The following is a 17,174-nucleotide window of genomic DNA, read 5'->3' on the forward strand; positions in this document are numbered from 1 at the left end:
CGAAGAGTTGTGCGAGGTGAAAATTCAAGCCGAACGGGCGACAAAAAGGTCATAAAGGACTTTCATATTCAAATAGAATGCGTCTCAAGAAGAAAGGACTTGAACAGGAAAAAATTGTGCTATAAAAATTTCACAACGATCGGGGAGCTGGTCTTAAACTCCACTTTTGAGAACAATTTTGAAATTTCGGTTAGAAGTACATGAATAAGTGGACCAATATAGGCCATGCTCGAACCTGAGCAATTTATAGTGTAAAATCGGTCACTTTTTTCGAATGCACCAGCGAAAAATCTGCAAAGGAGTGGACCAATATTTTATCCATATTAGAAGTTTGGACTCAATATTACAAGTTACAAAGTTTGGACCAATTCGGTTGACTAGAAACAAATCCTATATGTTGATCCGCTCTAGCGTTATCGCGCGCATCATATTAACGAAAAATTTGAACTTTTATAGTGGAGGTATCGGAAGACTGATGATATGGAGCATCTTTGAACTTGTTGTTGTGGACATGAACTGCAATTTCGACTCCAAATTTTCTAAAACGGATATCGTCAAACATATCGTCAAATTGGCCTCATCGCAATAATGGGTTTACCATTATTGCGATGAGACCAATTTTCGGCATATCCAAGTGTATATATCCTCGTTAGTTTAAAGGCTGAGGGTATAATAATATTGAAGAAGTCTCTACCAAGTTGTGTCATCGAATAAACGAAATGTGTGTGATAAAATGTGGGTAAAATATATTTCAGGTTCGTAGAACTTTTTGTGTAGAAAATGGTCCACATAGGTCAACGTTTTGGTATGTCGCCCTACAAAACGACGCTTGACGCTTCGACGCTTTAAGGAAAATTGAAGGTATTAACCTGAAAACACATCCAACGTTTGAGTAAAGTTTTATGTTAGGCTTTGAGAAAAAAACAACAACAACAGGGCGACGTCGACACCAAAGTCCAGCGTTGATATGTTTGCCGGCATATATTTCAAATGAATTTGAATTTTTTGGCCAAAACGACACAAAACATTACCCACACGTTGGATGTGTTTTTAGCTTTAGCCCCATTTGCCCTCTGAATTAGTCGTTCTTTGGTATTTTTGTGTGGGAGGTACACCAAGGAGAGGACAAATATAGTTGATATTTGAACCTGATCTACATCTGGTAGGTATACCAGGATGTGTAAAGTATGGACCAAATCAAGATAAAACGATCAAGATAAAATTCTGAGTCGATATAGCCATATCCGTCTGTTGTAATCAATCTAGCGTCCATAATAATTGAGCTAGAACGCTATATTTTTGTAACGGATGGGAAGATGCGTCTTGTGCTTGCAGGCAGGTCAAGTTTGATGATAGACTATATCGGTCCACGTTTTGGTACAGCCCCATATAACGGTACCACCGGATTTCAGGTAATTTGACGATTTTAGTCAAATTTTCAATTAGCTATAATTTGACATATAGGCTTACTAGTGATCAAAAAACGTATATTCTAAAAATTATTGTCATAGGTTCATGATTTGGTACAGCCCCCATATAACGGTACCTCCCGATTTTCGGTATTTTGAGGATTTTAGCTACAATTTTTAACAGAACTAGCTGTACGTTGACATTGGAGTTTCTCAGTGACCACGAAACTACTCCACCAAAAATCGTTAATATAGGTACATGGTTTGGTATAGTACCCCCCCCCCCCCCATATAACGGTACCTCTCGATTATCGGTATTTTGAGGATTTTAGCTACAATTTTTAACCGAACTGGGTGTAATTTGACATATGAAGTTCTCAGTAGTCACGAAATTTCTCCACCAAAAATAGTCAACATTGGTTCATGTTTTGGTATAGCCCCCATACAACGGTACCTCCCGATTTTTGGTATTTTGAGGATTTTACCTAATTTCTAACCGAACTAGCTGTAATTTGACACTTGAGCTCCCATATAACGTTATCTCCCGATTTTCGGTATTAGCTACATTTTTTAATGGACATTTGAGGTTATATGTGGTCACCATACATAGGTCCATGTTTTGGTATAGCTTCCATATAACGGTACTTCCCGATTTACGGTATTTTCAGGGTTTTAGCTTCAATTTTTTTAGCTGTATTTGGACATTTGGACATAGGTCCATGTTATGATATATTCCCCATATAACCCGATTTTGGGTTTTCTGAGGGTTTTAGCTAACATTTTTAACCGAACTAGTTGTTATTTGACATTTGAGGTTCTCTGTAGTCACGAAACTTCTCCACCAAAAATTGTCAACATAGGTCTAACTTTTGATATAGTCGCCATATAACGATACCTCCCGATTTTCGGTATTTTGAGCGTCTTAGCTACATTGGTTGACGGAACTACCAGTAATTTGACATTTGAGGTTCCATGTAGTTATAAAAGTTCTTCACCAAAAATTTTCAAAATAGGTTCACACTTTGATATACCCTCCATAGAACGGTACCTCCCGATCTTCGGTATTTTGATTATTTTAGCTAAAATTTTTAACCAAGTATCTGTAATTATACATTCGTGGTTCTCAGCGGCCACAACACTTCTCCACAAAAAAATGGCAACATATTTCCATGTTTTGGTATAGCCCCCATATAACGGTACCTCCCGATTTTCTGTATTTTGAGGGTTTTTGCAACAATTTTTAACCGGACTATCAGTAATTTGATATTTGAGTTTCTCTGTGGTCACGAAACTTCTCCACCAAAAATCGTCAACACAGGTCCAAATTTTGATATAGCCCCCATATAACGAGGCCTCCCTATTTTTGGTATTTCAAGCGTTTTAGCTACAATTTTTAACCGAACTATCTGCAATTTGATGTTTGAGTTTGTCTGTGGTCACGAAACTTCTTCACTAGAAATCTTTAAGATTGGTCAATGTTTTGGTATGGCTCCCATAAAAGGGTACCCCCCGAATTTCGGTAGTTTATGGGTCTTAGCTACATTGTTTGACAGAACTACCCGTAATTTGACATTTGAGGTTTCCTGCAGTCACAAAATTTGTTCCACAAATAATTGTCAAGACAGGTCAACACTTTGATATAGCCTCCATAGTAAGGTACCACCGGATTGAATACATTTTTTAGACCAGATTAGATAATTTAGGCATTTGGGATATCCGGTGCCGAAAAATGTTTGCACCTAAAATTATGGACAGGAAAGGAAAATCATTATTCCCTTTTAGTTAAGAATATTTTATGGTGGAGGGTATAAAAAGTTCGGTCCGGCCTAACATAACGATTTTTTACTTGTTTTGTTTTAATTAGTTTTAGTTAACACATTGTTTCGATGAGGTATATTTTCGATCGTATCTTTCGCCATAAGGCTGATCACTAAACTCAACAACTTACCAACTTACCATCGTATTTCCAGTTCTCGCAGGCACACACAGCCACCTAAAACAATTTACAGACAAATAAGGAAACGATAAGTTTGGAAAAAGTTACGCCATTGTTCAACTATGTTTGTTGTTGCTTTTATTTTATGTTTTTTTCTAGTTTTACTTGGGGTTTTACCTAGACCATACAGAGGTATACTAACGGCAATATAGGGGCATACAAAGATAAGGATGTTGATTACAAGGATGTTGCATTGATGATGGGTGCATGCATTGTTGTTTGGTTTGGTTCAAAGGCTCCAGTACTAATGCTGACCTGTACTGCTAACAGCAATGATGGTGATGTCGACGACGACGACGATGATGATAATAATGATAAAGTTTTTAGTTTTCTCTCAAATTGTTTACAAGAACTAAAACACAAAACCGGAGTTTGCCAAAAACAGAATCTAAAATATATTCAACCAAAAGGATGTATCTAGCTAGAATGGTATTGTTGATTTACTATCCTTTCCGGACAAAACAAAACCTACGGGAAAGTTTTGACATAAACATAAATGCATGTTGTAACTTACAAAGTGTGTACGGCCGGCCCACCGCTTCCACCCATAATGGCGGGCCAAAAGAAGGATTTATATGTATTTGTTGGCCATTGCACAAGGACACTGTAAACATGAAGAAAACATGATTATGTGGTTTTCTATGTGTTGGACATAATATTTGTTTGTTCTTATTGTTGTTTTATGTTGTTGCCGCTGAGCTATTGTGTGTCGTTGGCTTGCTCTCCATGTGAAGCAGCAACAACATGAACTATTTTTTTGTTTGCCTTTCTGTTTTTTATCCCACTCCAAAAATATATGGAACTGTAAGTGGGATATTTAGAGATTTGTGGTCATGAGAAACTTTGAAATACAATGGATACGTAGTTGTAACTTTTATAGTTAGATGGGTTTGTGTGATTCTACATCATGTACATAAGCATAAACAGTGGTTTAAAGTGTGGAAAAGAACAAAAAAAAAAGTATCAGTCGACTATGCCGATAGAGATATACCCTCAGAGAGATATACCCTTTAGGGCCTTTTCAGAATTTTGTGGCCCTTTTTGGACATTTGAACTTGCCGACAAAAATGTGGATTTGGATTAAAGATCAAAAGTGTTACGGAGGAGGTACTTGAAGGATGTGACCGACATAGTCATTATGGAAGTGGATCTTAGTTTGGGATTCATATCTTTTCGATAGATATGGCTCCCAAACTTGTAATTTTAGTGGGTCATCGTACAACTTTTGGACTAGTATGCTGGGAATCATGGACTTGTCCACGAAAAACGAAATATCGATGTAAACAAGACCACAACGAACATCATCGGTATACATTTCCAAAAGATCTTCGAACAGACCCTAAACTGCGCTTAGACACAAATATTGAACTTTTGTGAAGGAGGTACCCTAAGGAGAGGACCGATATGCGCCATTTTAGAGATTAAACTAAACAAAACAAAATATTAGGAGATCAAAAGTTTGGACCAAATTAGTTGCCCCGTTCAAGAGATATAGTGTACACCATTCAAGTGACATTTTTTAAATACTGGGGAGAAGTACTGGCAGTTGTGGACCGGTATTGCCCATCTTCGAACTTAAACTAAGTTTGGACAAAATATGACGAAGCCTCAATTTTGGACCAAATCGGTTAATAAGTTCGAGAGTTATCGTGCTCTCCAGCCACTACATATGATGCCATAGGGGTTTTTTACACCTTTCAGACTGTTTTTCAAGATGTGTGGACCTCCCCTTGAAAAAACTTTTACCGTCGTAAGGGAGGCAGCGAATGCAATTTGCTTCAAAAAAAATCAAAGTGATTCCAGAGCAGGGGCTGGATTCTTGTTCTATGAAAATTTGAAATGAAAAATATTTTCTTTATAAAAATTATCATTTGACATTTATTTCCTTTATAAAAGTTTTCATTTGAAATTTTCATAGAACAAGAATTGAGGCCCAGTACCTCGATTCACTATCATAATTTATCGACACTCAAGTTGTTTAAATTTTTTAACCATATTTTTATCTACTTTGGTATTCTGAAACATTTTAAACAACTTTACTCATTGTTATTTAAAATTTTGTCGATAAATAAACGGCAATAAATTTTGTGTTGTTAAATTGTCGCCGATTTGTTGTTATTGAAAATGGCATTTGAATAAGTTATATATGATTGATCTCTTATGAACAGTTTTATGAGAGAACCGGCAATAAGCAGTACATTATTTCGCGACTTGGACAATCGCTTATAACGACATACTGATAATAACGGCGAAATTGAAACGTCAAAATTTCTGTCCGCCCTATATAATTTAAACGAATATCAAATACAGAGATTATCGCTTATGCCGACCGAATTTCGTGGATTTTGTACCGTTATTATAAACGAAGTCTACTGTAGGTTAAAAACCAAAATGGAACAGAAACGTGTTTTTCGTCTTAAAATTTAAATTTATTAATGCTATCATTCTGGTGCTTTCGTCTCAACTTTAGGTTCAACCAACATCTATGTATGTGAATATGTATATTGGAATTAACATGAAACAGACGCTATCTGCATTTAACCATGAACGAATCAGCGTGAATTTGGCTTTTTTCTAAAAACTTTGACCGTAACTCTTCTCTCTCTCGATGGCGCCGCGACCATTATTTCTGAAATTTTTCTCCTTTCGCCAATTCGGTACCAATTATATGCACCATTCTACAATAAGACGTTTGTACGTAAACAGTTCTTGTTTCATTGCAACGCATTTATACTTATGTAGAATACACTGGACATTTACTCAAACAGTTTATTCAACTTAGTTTTATACCAAGTAGGAAAAGCGTTAAGTTCGGTCGGGCCGAACTTTTTATACTCTCCAATACAAATTTCAGCCATTTCGGTGGATTAATGTGACCACTACATTCAAAATACCGAAAATCGGAAGGTACCGTTCTATGGGGGCTATATGATGGCATGGACCTATAGCTACAAAATTCAGGAGGAAAGTTTTATACCCCCAACGAAAACTTAATACCAAATTTCAGCCATCTCGGTGTGATAATGAGGCCAAATCCTTCAAAATACCGAAAATCGGGAGATATCGTCCTATGGGGGGTATATCGAAACGTGGACCTATATAAATCAACTTTGGTAGGAATATTTTTTGGCCTCTGGAGAAACAACATACCAAATTACAACCAATTCGGTGGTGAATGGGACAAAAATCTTAAAAATTCCTTAAAACGACGACGCGTCACGCGTCATTTTGTATGGGGGCTATACGAAAGCGTGGACCTACATAGCCCACTTTCAATACCAAAAGTCCTACGTACATATAATAGATTATACCAAAATTTCATCCACCTACTTCAATCCGTTTGGACGCTAGAGTGATTTACAGACAGACGGACGGACATGGCTATATCGACGTAAAATTGCACGCTGATCAAGAATATATAGTTTGTGGGGTCTACAATGAGTATTTCAAGTAGTTACAAACGGAATGACGTACTTAATATACCCCCATCCTATGGTGGAGGGTATAAAACTGAGTAATTTTCGTGGGATATACGTTTTTTTATATTTTTCATTTCTTCGTTTCTATATTTTTTTATTTTTGACAACAACAATTTCCAGAGATACCATTTTAAAATATTTATTTTCGATAGTATTTTAACATAAGTTACTGAATAACACCATCGTTAAAGCAAACCCCAAAACCTGGCGATAAAAATAACAACTCGACTGTCGTTAAAAAGTTACAGAATAGGCCCACAGGTCTTAAAGTGAAGTTATCCGAAATTTTGTGTGGGATGTACCTGAAGGAGTGGACAAATATAACCCATATTCGAACCTGATCTACATCTGGTAGATATATTAAGATGTGTAAAGTATGGACCAAATCGGTCACTCCCTTCAAGAGTTATCGTGCGCACAATTTTTCCGAACATTTTTGAACTATTGTGGGGGAGGTACCTGAAGGAGTGGACCGATATGGCTTATCTTCGAACTTAAATTAAGTTTGAACAAAATATTACGAAGGCCAACTTTAGAAACTATCCCTTCTAGAGTTATCTTGCTCTCCCACCACTACAAACGGTGTCATAGGTTTTTTTTTTGCACCTTTCAGGCTGTTTTCTCAGGAAGTATGGACTTGCCCCTGATGAAACATGTACCGTCGTATGGTGGGCAATGAATACAATTTGTTACAACAAAAATCAAAGCGATTCGAGAGCAGGTCCTAAACTGAACTATTCCGAAATTTTGTGTGGGGGTACACGAAGGAGTGAACCGATTGAGTCCATATTGGTACCTCATCTAAGTCTGGTAGAACTTTCACGATGTGCAAAGTGTGGGCCAAATCGGTTACTCCCTTCAAGAGTTATCGTGAGCACAAATTTTCCGAGCATTTTCGAACTTTTATGGGAGAGGTACCGGAAGGAGTGGACCGATATAACCCATCTTCGAACTTAAACTAAGTTGGGTATAATATTAGAAAGCCAAATTTTGGACCGAATCGATTGATCCGTTCGAGAGTCATCGTGCGCTCCAGCCAGGACGGACATGGCTAAATCAACTCCAAATTGTCTGAAACGGATTTCGTCCAAACGTACTTGGGGTCTAAAACCATTATTTTGATGAGGCAATTTTTGCCCGTATGAAAGTGTATATACCCTCGTTAGCATAATTGCTGGAGGTAGAAACATAAAGTTAATGGACCAGAAGTTCGTTCTATTCGGTTGTCACGAAATTTTTGGTCGGTATGGAAATCCCAGAGAAGAAGAAGCCTTTTGATTTCAATGATGATCAAATAATTGGGTATGTTCTGAGACACATTTTACCTCTCACTTCACACCTCAAGAATTTTGCATATCGGTTCAGATTTGGATATAGCCCCCAAATATATCTTTTCCCGATTTTGCTACAACTCGTTCAATTTTGATCGAATAGCCTTCAAATTTAATATGTGTTATTTTCTTAGGCCCCTGAATAGCTACACCGATTTCCACAAAATTTGGTTCAGATTTGGATATAGCAAAATCGGGAAAAGATATATATGGGGGATACATACAACGACGCCAAGATTGTATAATCTCCCGCATACGTTATTATCTCAATGCCGTCTGGAGGGGTTAGATTACAGGAGTGGTAGAGGTTAAACAGTTGCGGTGATAGTCCTCGACTAATCTCTGTGGAGATGGCGTGAAGCACTGTTGTACTGCTTACCGAACCCATGCTTATGACCCATAACTGGATAGCTATTTCCAACTTTGGGGAGGATTAAAGCCTCAAGGGTTTTTTTATGAACAACAGGAGTGAAATCGGTTTGAACGATTCTCCTTTGCTGGCATCCTTGCCTGGCTTCATTAGCGGCATCACCCTGTCCTTTTTCCAGATATCGGGGACGATGTGGGTGGCTGGTAACAGGTTGAAAACTTTTGAGGTCCTATCTTCCTTCTCTCCAAGATTCGAGAGTGACTTAACCTTTGCCCACTATTCATTTATTTCGGCTCCAAATTATCGCTTTAGATCATTTAGCCACTTTTTACACTAACCGCCTGTTCATGTATGTCGCACGAAAACTTGTACGAAAGGAAAGCAGTCGCTCGCTTCCGTCTAAAAATGCGTTCATGTATTTCGCAAACTATCGTGCGACTGCCGTTACGTATCCTATGCGAAATACTACTAATTTGAATGTACATTTGTACAACTATGTTCCATAAATGAGAGCCAAATGTGAAATGAAAACATACAAATATTGGAATATGTGTGATTTGTTTTGTTTGAAAAATAAAATGTGTCGGTATTTTGAATTATTTTATTTAATTGATTTCTTCAAAATAATGAATGAAAGCGCCATTGAATCGTATCTGTAAAAATTTTATTTTGTTTCAAGAATGTGTTGCATAAATTTGTTTTAAGATTTTCGGTGTTATTCGCTAGTTTAAGTTCTATTCGGCAGCTACAAAGCAAGTGAGTGATTTTGACATTCTCTTTCTATAAGAGACGGTCCTTTCGAAATACATAAACCCAAATTTAATGGAAAAGTGTACGTTTACGTGTTATTTCGTAGTGCTTGTCGGGCGCATAGATTTTCGTTTCGAAGGTGTTTACATGAACAGAAAATGATTTTTTCCACTTCCGAAGCGCAAGAAACCTTTCGGTCGACATACATGAACAGGCTGAAAATGTGTCGGTAATTTGAATTATTTTATTTGATTGATTTCTTCAAATTAATGAATGAAAGAGCCTTTAAAATGTGTCTACAAAATTTTTATTTTGTTTCAAGAATCTGATGCAAAAATTTGTTTCAAGATTTTCGGTGTTATTCGCGAGTTTACGTCCTACTCGACAGCTACAAAGCAAGTGAGTGATTTTGACATTCTCTTTCTACAAGAGACAGTCCTTTCGAAATACATAAACCCAAATTTACAGGAAAAGTGTACGTTTACGTGTTATTTCGTATGGCTTGTCGGTCGCATAGATTTTCGTTTCGAAGGTGTTTACATGAACGGAAAATGATTTTTTTCGACTTCCGAAGCGCAAGAAACCTGTTCATACATGAACAGGCTGTTAGGCTCAACACCATAAGTAATATAGAGCTGTGGAACTTAACAAACCAGGAACCCATACAAAAGCAGATTAGACGTAGGAAATGGAGATGGATTGGCAACACTTAAAAAATATTCATAATATAACTAGGATGGCGCTTGAATGGAATCCAAAAAGATCACGAAATAGAGGTCGACCAAGAAACACCTGGCGACGAACATGGCAAGATGCAAAAACAACAGCAACTGACCGTGTAAGATGGCGATGCTTTGAGGAAGCCTTATGCTCCCAAGAGGAATAACAGAAAAAAAACGTATGCTCACCGACCAAACTGTCAACATCGCGTGACAGCTCCCTGACTCTGCCAGCTCAGACGTTTGGTATATTCCAGCTTAAATTTTCAGGTTTTTCGCTTTGTTGGTATCATAAACAGTGGACCGAATTATTCCAAACAGCCTCCACTACTGTTTTTGGGTTATTAAGGGATGTACCTCTTATATAGGGTTATATTAAAACTTACATCTATACCCGCAATTCTCTGTAGTAATGTTGTATTCCCATATCGAAGACTAAATACTAATTTTCAGCCATTTCGGTGTGATACTGAAGACAAAACCTTTAAAATAACGAAAATCGGGAGGTACCGTTTTATTTGGATATGTCTAAACTTAGATCTGTATTGACAAATTTTTGAAGAAAAGTTTTTGTGACCCCAAAGATGTCTGAATACCAATTTTCAACCATTTCGGCGTAATAATGAAGCCAAAACCTTGACAATATCGAAAATCGGGAAGGATCATTCTATGTGGCCTATATGAAGACGTGGACCTGATTTCAGGTGGAAAGTTTTATACCCCCAACGAAGACTAAATGGCAAATTTCATGCATTTTGGTTGGATATTGATGCCACAATCTTCCAAATACCCTTCTATGGGAGCTTTATCGTAATCAAGAATATATGGTGATTTCTGAGTGAAATCGGACAATTTTTGAAAAAGTGGTTTTTGATATTCTTTATTTTTTTTCACTGTGGTGATGCTATTTATCGGCAAAACATTTTTGTGTAATTTTAAGATTTTTTGCTAACGGTTCCGGAGATATCGCGCCGTGAAAAAACGATTTCTGTAAAAACCATATGCATATGTACGTATGTTAGATATATTCACTGGACAATAGCCGTAGACTATCCCCACATTTTCACATACAATATCAGGAACCTATGACTTATCCTAATGACGTTATTTTAGTTTATCTGGGTTATCAATATTTTTCCTATATATATTCACCATATATATTTCAAAAACACTTTGGATCGAGCATACATAATCTTCTGAAAGAATTTATAATGAAAAAACATCACTATAAAATATATTTTGTAACCGCAGATAACGAAAATGTGAATAAAAACGGTAGAATATGGTCCTAAATCATATATAAAAAGCTAAAGCTTCTGGAGATGTTAAATATTATAGCTACAAATTTATTTTGTTCAGAGACTCAGAATGAAATTTGATCTACTAACACCTTTCGTCTAAAACTAAATTTCATGTTACTTTCATACATCAACTCGAAAAAAGAACAAAACTAATTTATTCAAAAAATATTTGGGTGTTTTGTTGGCAAAATGGATGTATATATCTTCTTGATATGTATTATCTATATATATAAAAGAGCTTAGTGAGTGAGTGAGTGACTGAGTTACTGAGTGACTGACATATCATCGCCCAGACGAAACCGCTGAAGCTAGAAAGCTGAAATTTTGACTGTGGGTTGCTGTCGGTGTGTAGGGGTGAGATAAGGCTGGGTTTTTGGAAATTCGACCTAGAAGGGTACGAAAAGTACCAAAAGGCACTAAATATGGTACCCTTTGTATTAGGCAAACGGGAAGAGCTAGAATTCTGAAATTTGGAATGAGGGTAACTGATGGAGAGTAAGAAAGATTTACCAAAGGGTTTTTGGAAATTCGACCTATAAGTGTACGAAAAGTTACTAAATTTGGTACCAATTGTATATTTTGAGCGGATATAGCTACAATCTTCATATTTGGTATGGGAATCAAGGTTGGGAAGTGGTGTTTATATAAGAAAATGATTTTGGAAGTTCGTACTTCTGTGTACGAGTAGTACTAAATGGTACTAAATTTGGTACAATTTGGATTTGGGTGAACGGATAGAGCTGAAATTTGGAATTTAGATTACCATTGCAGCGTACGATTGAGATATGGGTGTACTTTTGGAAATTCATACTTATGTGTACGAAAAGTACTAAATGGTACCAAATTTGGTACAATTTGGATTTAGATAGACATGGAAACCTGAAATTTGGAATTAAGATTACTGATGGAGTGAGGTAGTTTTGGAAATTCTTACTTATGGGTACGAAAAGTAGTAAACGGTACTAAATTTGGTACAAATTGGATTTGGGTGAACCGATAGAGCTGGAATCCTGAAATTTGGAATTTAATTACTTTTGGAGTGTAGGATTGAGTTAATCTTGGAAATTCGTACTTATGGGTACGGAAAGTACTAAATGGTACTAAATTTGGTACAATTTAAATATAGTTGAACGGATAGAGTTGGAACCCTGAAATTTCGAATTAAGGTTACTGATGGAGTGTAGGATTGAGGTAGTTTTGGAAATTCATACTTATGGGTAAGGAAAGTACAAAATGTACTAAATTTGGTACAATTTATATTTGGGTGAACGGATAGAGTTGGAATCCTGAAATTTCGAATTAAGGTTACTGTTGGAGTGTAGGATTGAGGAAGTTTTGGAAATTCGTACTTATGGGTACGGAAAGTACTAAATGTACTAAATTTGGTACAATTTGGATTTGGGTGAACGGATAGAGCTGGAATCCTGAAATTTGGAATTTAATTACTTTTGGAGTGTAGGATTGAGTTAGACTTGGAAATTCGTACTTATGGGTACGGAAAGTACTAAATTTGGTACAATTTAAATTAAGTTGAACGGATAGAGTTGGAATCCTGAAATTTGGAATAAGGATTACTTATGGAGTGTAGGATAGAGGTAGTTTTGGAAACTCATACTTATGGGTACGGAAAGTACCAAATGTACTAAATTTGGTACAATTTATATTTGGGTGAACGGATAGATTTGGAATCCTGAAATTTGGAATTAAGATTACTGATGGAGTGTATGATTAAGGTAGTTTTGGAAATTTATACTTATGGGTACGGAAAGTACTAAATGTACTAAATTTGGTACAATTTATATTTGGGTGAGCGGATAGAGTTGGAATCCTGAAATTTCGTAGTAGTTTTGGAAATTAATACTTATGGGTACGGAAAGTACTAAATTTGGTACAATTTATATTTGGGTGAACGGATAGAGTTGGGATCCTGAAATTTGGAATTAAGATTACTGTTGGAGTGTAGGATTGAGGAAGTTTTTTGAAATTCGTACTTCTGGGTACGAAAAGTACTAAATTTTGTACAATTTGGATTTGGGGGAACGAATAGAGCTGGGATCCTGAAATTTGGAATTAAGATTACTGTTGGACTGTAGGATTGACGTAGACTTGGAAATTCGTACTTATGGGTACGCAAAGTACTAAATGGTACTAAATATGGTACAATTTAAATTTAGGTGGACGGATAGAGCTGGAATCCTGAAATTTGGAATTATGATTACTTATGGAGTGTAGGATTGAGGTAGTTTCGGAAATTCGTAGTTTTGGGTACGGAAAGTACTAAATGGTACTAAGTTTGGTACATTTTGGATTTGGGTGTACAGATAGAGCTGGAATCCTGAAATTTATAATTAAGATTGCTTATGGAGTGTAGCATTGACGTAGCTTTGGAAATTCGTACTTATGGGTACGAAAATTAATAAATGGTACTAAATTTGGTAAAAGTTAGATTTGGGTGGACGGATAGTTATTGAAATTCGTACTTTCATACGAAAAGTATTAATGGTATTATGAATAGAAGTGGAATTCGGAAATTTGGTATTATAGCCGCTGTTGGTGTGTAGGGTTGAGATATGGATGTTGCTGTGGATATATGTACGTACAATAAGTGTACGAAAATTACTAAATGGCACAGAATTTGGTCCAAATTGTTATTGTGTAAAGGGGTAGAGCTGAAATTGTGAAATTCGGTATTAGTATAGCAGTTGACGTTTAGAGTGGAGATAGAGGAACTTTTGGAAATTCGTACTAATGTATATGAAAAATACTAAATCGCGGTTTGGATATAGTTTTGGATAATTTTTGAAACTTATACATACTATAAGTTCTAAATTTGGTACCAGTTTGGTGTTGCATGATGGGGTATACATAGGTGGAATTTCGAATTGTTGTATGAGGGATTGTGTTGGTGTTTAGATAGATACGGATTTTTTGAAATGCATACAAATTCCAAAATTAGGCTGAGGGCTGGATGATTTATTGCGAAATACGAAATGTACTAAGTGCTATTAAATTTGACGTTGGGTGTAGCAATGAAGACGGAATTATATCATTAGTGCGTGAAAAGTACAAAATTGCAATAAATTTGGTATAGAAGTGAAATTCTGATATAATATTGATTTGTCAGGTTCATTGTTAGAGGTGGTCGTACAGTAAGTGTACTAGAAGTATTAAATAATACTAAATATTGAAGCAATGGTGCTGGGTGAATCGATAAATGAAATTTGTTTTGAGGATAACTGTTGAGATTGGATCAGAATGTTTATTTAAATCCGCCTTTAAATGTATGTAAGGTTTCTACATGTAATACCATTGACATTGGGTGAACAAGCAGAGCTAAAACTGTAACATTTGAGCTAATGTCCTGGATTTTAAAAATTGTACTGAATAATGTACTATTGTTTCTAGGTTAACACGAATTTGGTTTCTAAACAATGTACTGAAATCAAAAAGTCAAACGTACCTTTTCAACAAAATTGTTATTATCTTTTTTGTCTATTCTAAACGTTATTGCAAGTTCATTTGAAAAGGCAGATCTATGCGGCTAATGTTTTACAAGAAGGTTTTTACATCCTGAGAAAAAACGCCTAAAATAAAATGTATCAAAAACTAACTGTTATATAGGGTAACATCTTCTGAATAATGGTTTTCTACATTTTGATATCACAAATTCCAAAATTCGGTTGAAAAATGTGGGTAAAATTTTCAAAATACCCATACCGTTCTAATAAAACATGGACTGGAATTTAAAATGTAGTCCGCTGTTGAAGTGTATAGGTTTCTTTTGAAATTCGAACAAAACGTATACGAGCAGTACTTGAAAGAAATTAAACATGAAATCAAATAGGTATTAGTACATGAAAATTGTCAGTGTTCTCCATATTAAATATTGTTTATTTGTATATTATTCCTTTTCCGTTACGAAGTAGCGGGCATTTTGCTAGTAAATACATATTTCATTTATTCGGCGACTTATACTGAAATTTGGTGGAGAATATTTTTGTCTTTGACGTCCTCTGTCTAGAATGAAGTTTTGTGGGGCAAAACTTAATAAACTCAGATAAAGTACAACATTAACCGTAAAGCGTGATTTTACTTTTGGCAGATTCCTGACGTTCAGGTACGATTTAGAGTTTTGGTGTATTTGGGGCCTATAGTAAAATTTTATGACAAATAATTTTGTAGAATATTTTGATCTGAAACGATCACATTTTAAATGAGTTTTTAAACGTTTTTAAAAAAAGGGACCAAAAAGACCCGTTTAGTGACTCGTATGAGGATTAATTTTTTCATAAAAAGATAGCCCGCATTGTTGTCAGAATATATCCAAAAACACTTTGTACCTAAATTGCAAGGATTCCAAGGAATCTGTTGTCGAATATTTCAAAACCTGTAGAAATGGGCGGAAATTGCCACGCCTATTTAGGTTACTTCCCGACGCAAATTTTCAAAATGACGATACACGTGTCTTCTTTTTTTCGGTCCTCTTTCATAATCTGGCCGAGTTATCTTGTAATTATGTTTTGTGTTGTACAGTGTTATTAATTAATAATAACGTCCATATTATGGTGGTGGGTACAAAAACATTTCTCCAAATTTTAAAAGTTTTCAAAAAATTGTTATAAAAATATGTACATATATAAAAAACCAAACACATTTTTATGCAAAATATTAAAAAGTCGAATTTTATCGTTTTTGATTGACCGGAAAGAGGTTGTGTTACCCGTCGAACAAAAAAAAATGAAAACAAGTACAAAATTATACCCTCCACCATAAAATAGTCTAAATTAAAATGGGATAATTAGGGTCCTTTCACATTTTTAGGGGAACAACTTGTCGACAATGGATAGACCCATACTGCCTCCCACTATTGCTTAAATTACACTGTGAACACAAATGTTGGGGCAGAGGTAATTCCTTTTGGAGATGAAAGCCCTTGGTGTGTGTATATTAAAAACCCCGAAGGACAGATGCACCGTGAGTCAAACTTCCGCATTCTGGCGTGATGAAATTTTTGCAAGAGACTCCGTAAGCCATCATGAATTAGCATTATATCTTGGTTTGTTGTTTTTGTAGAGCACTTAAGCAACAGTGAACAAAGATATAACGCTAATTCCTGATGGCCCACAGGGTCTCTAAAAAAAATTTCATCACGCCATAACGCGGAAGTTCGACTCACGGCGCATCTATCCTTCGGGGTTCATAATATACTCACTAAGGCCTTTCTTCCCCAAGAGGAATTTTCCGTACCCCAGACTTTCACCTCCATTTTGTTGCACAGTGTTATCTAATCTAATATAAAAAAATGTGTTCAGCTAGGTGAAAGTCAACCGATCTTTAAATTTTTTGGCGGAAATGTTTTATAGCTGCAGGGAACTTCAATAGTCAAATTGAGGGTAGTTTCATTAAAACAATGTAGACCCTCAAAAATGGACCCATGTTGACGAATTTTAGTGAAGAAATTTCGTGACCAATGAAAATTCCCGAAAATCGGGAGGTACAGTTATATGGGGGGATATACCAAAACATGGACCTATGTATATTGACGATTGTTTTTGAATAGACAAAATTGCACCTAAAATTCTCAAAATACCGATCATTACAGCTAGTTCGGTTAAAAATTGCAGCTAAAATTCTCAAAATACCGAAAATCGGGAAATACCATTATATGGGGGCTATACCAAAACATGCACCTATGTTGACGATGTTTCGTTGGAGATGCTTTATGACTACTGAGAACTTCAAATGTCAAATTACAGCTATTTCGGTTAAAAACTTTAGCTAAAATTCTCAAAATACCGAAAATCGGGAGGTACGGTTAT

The sequence above is a fragment of the Musca autumnalis genome, unplaced genomic scaffold (assembly GCF_047663935.1).
Source record: "Musca autumnalis isolate F117 unplaced genomic scaffold, ASM4766393v1 scaffold_2, whole genome shotgun sequence".
Lineage (NCBI taxonomy): Eukaryota > Metazoa > Arthropoda > Insecta > Diptera > Muscidae > Musca > Musca autumnalis.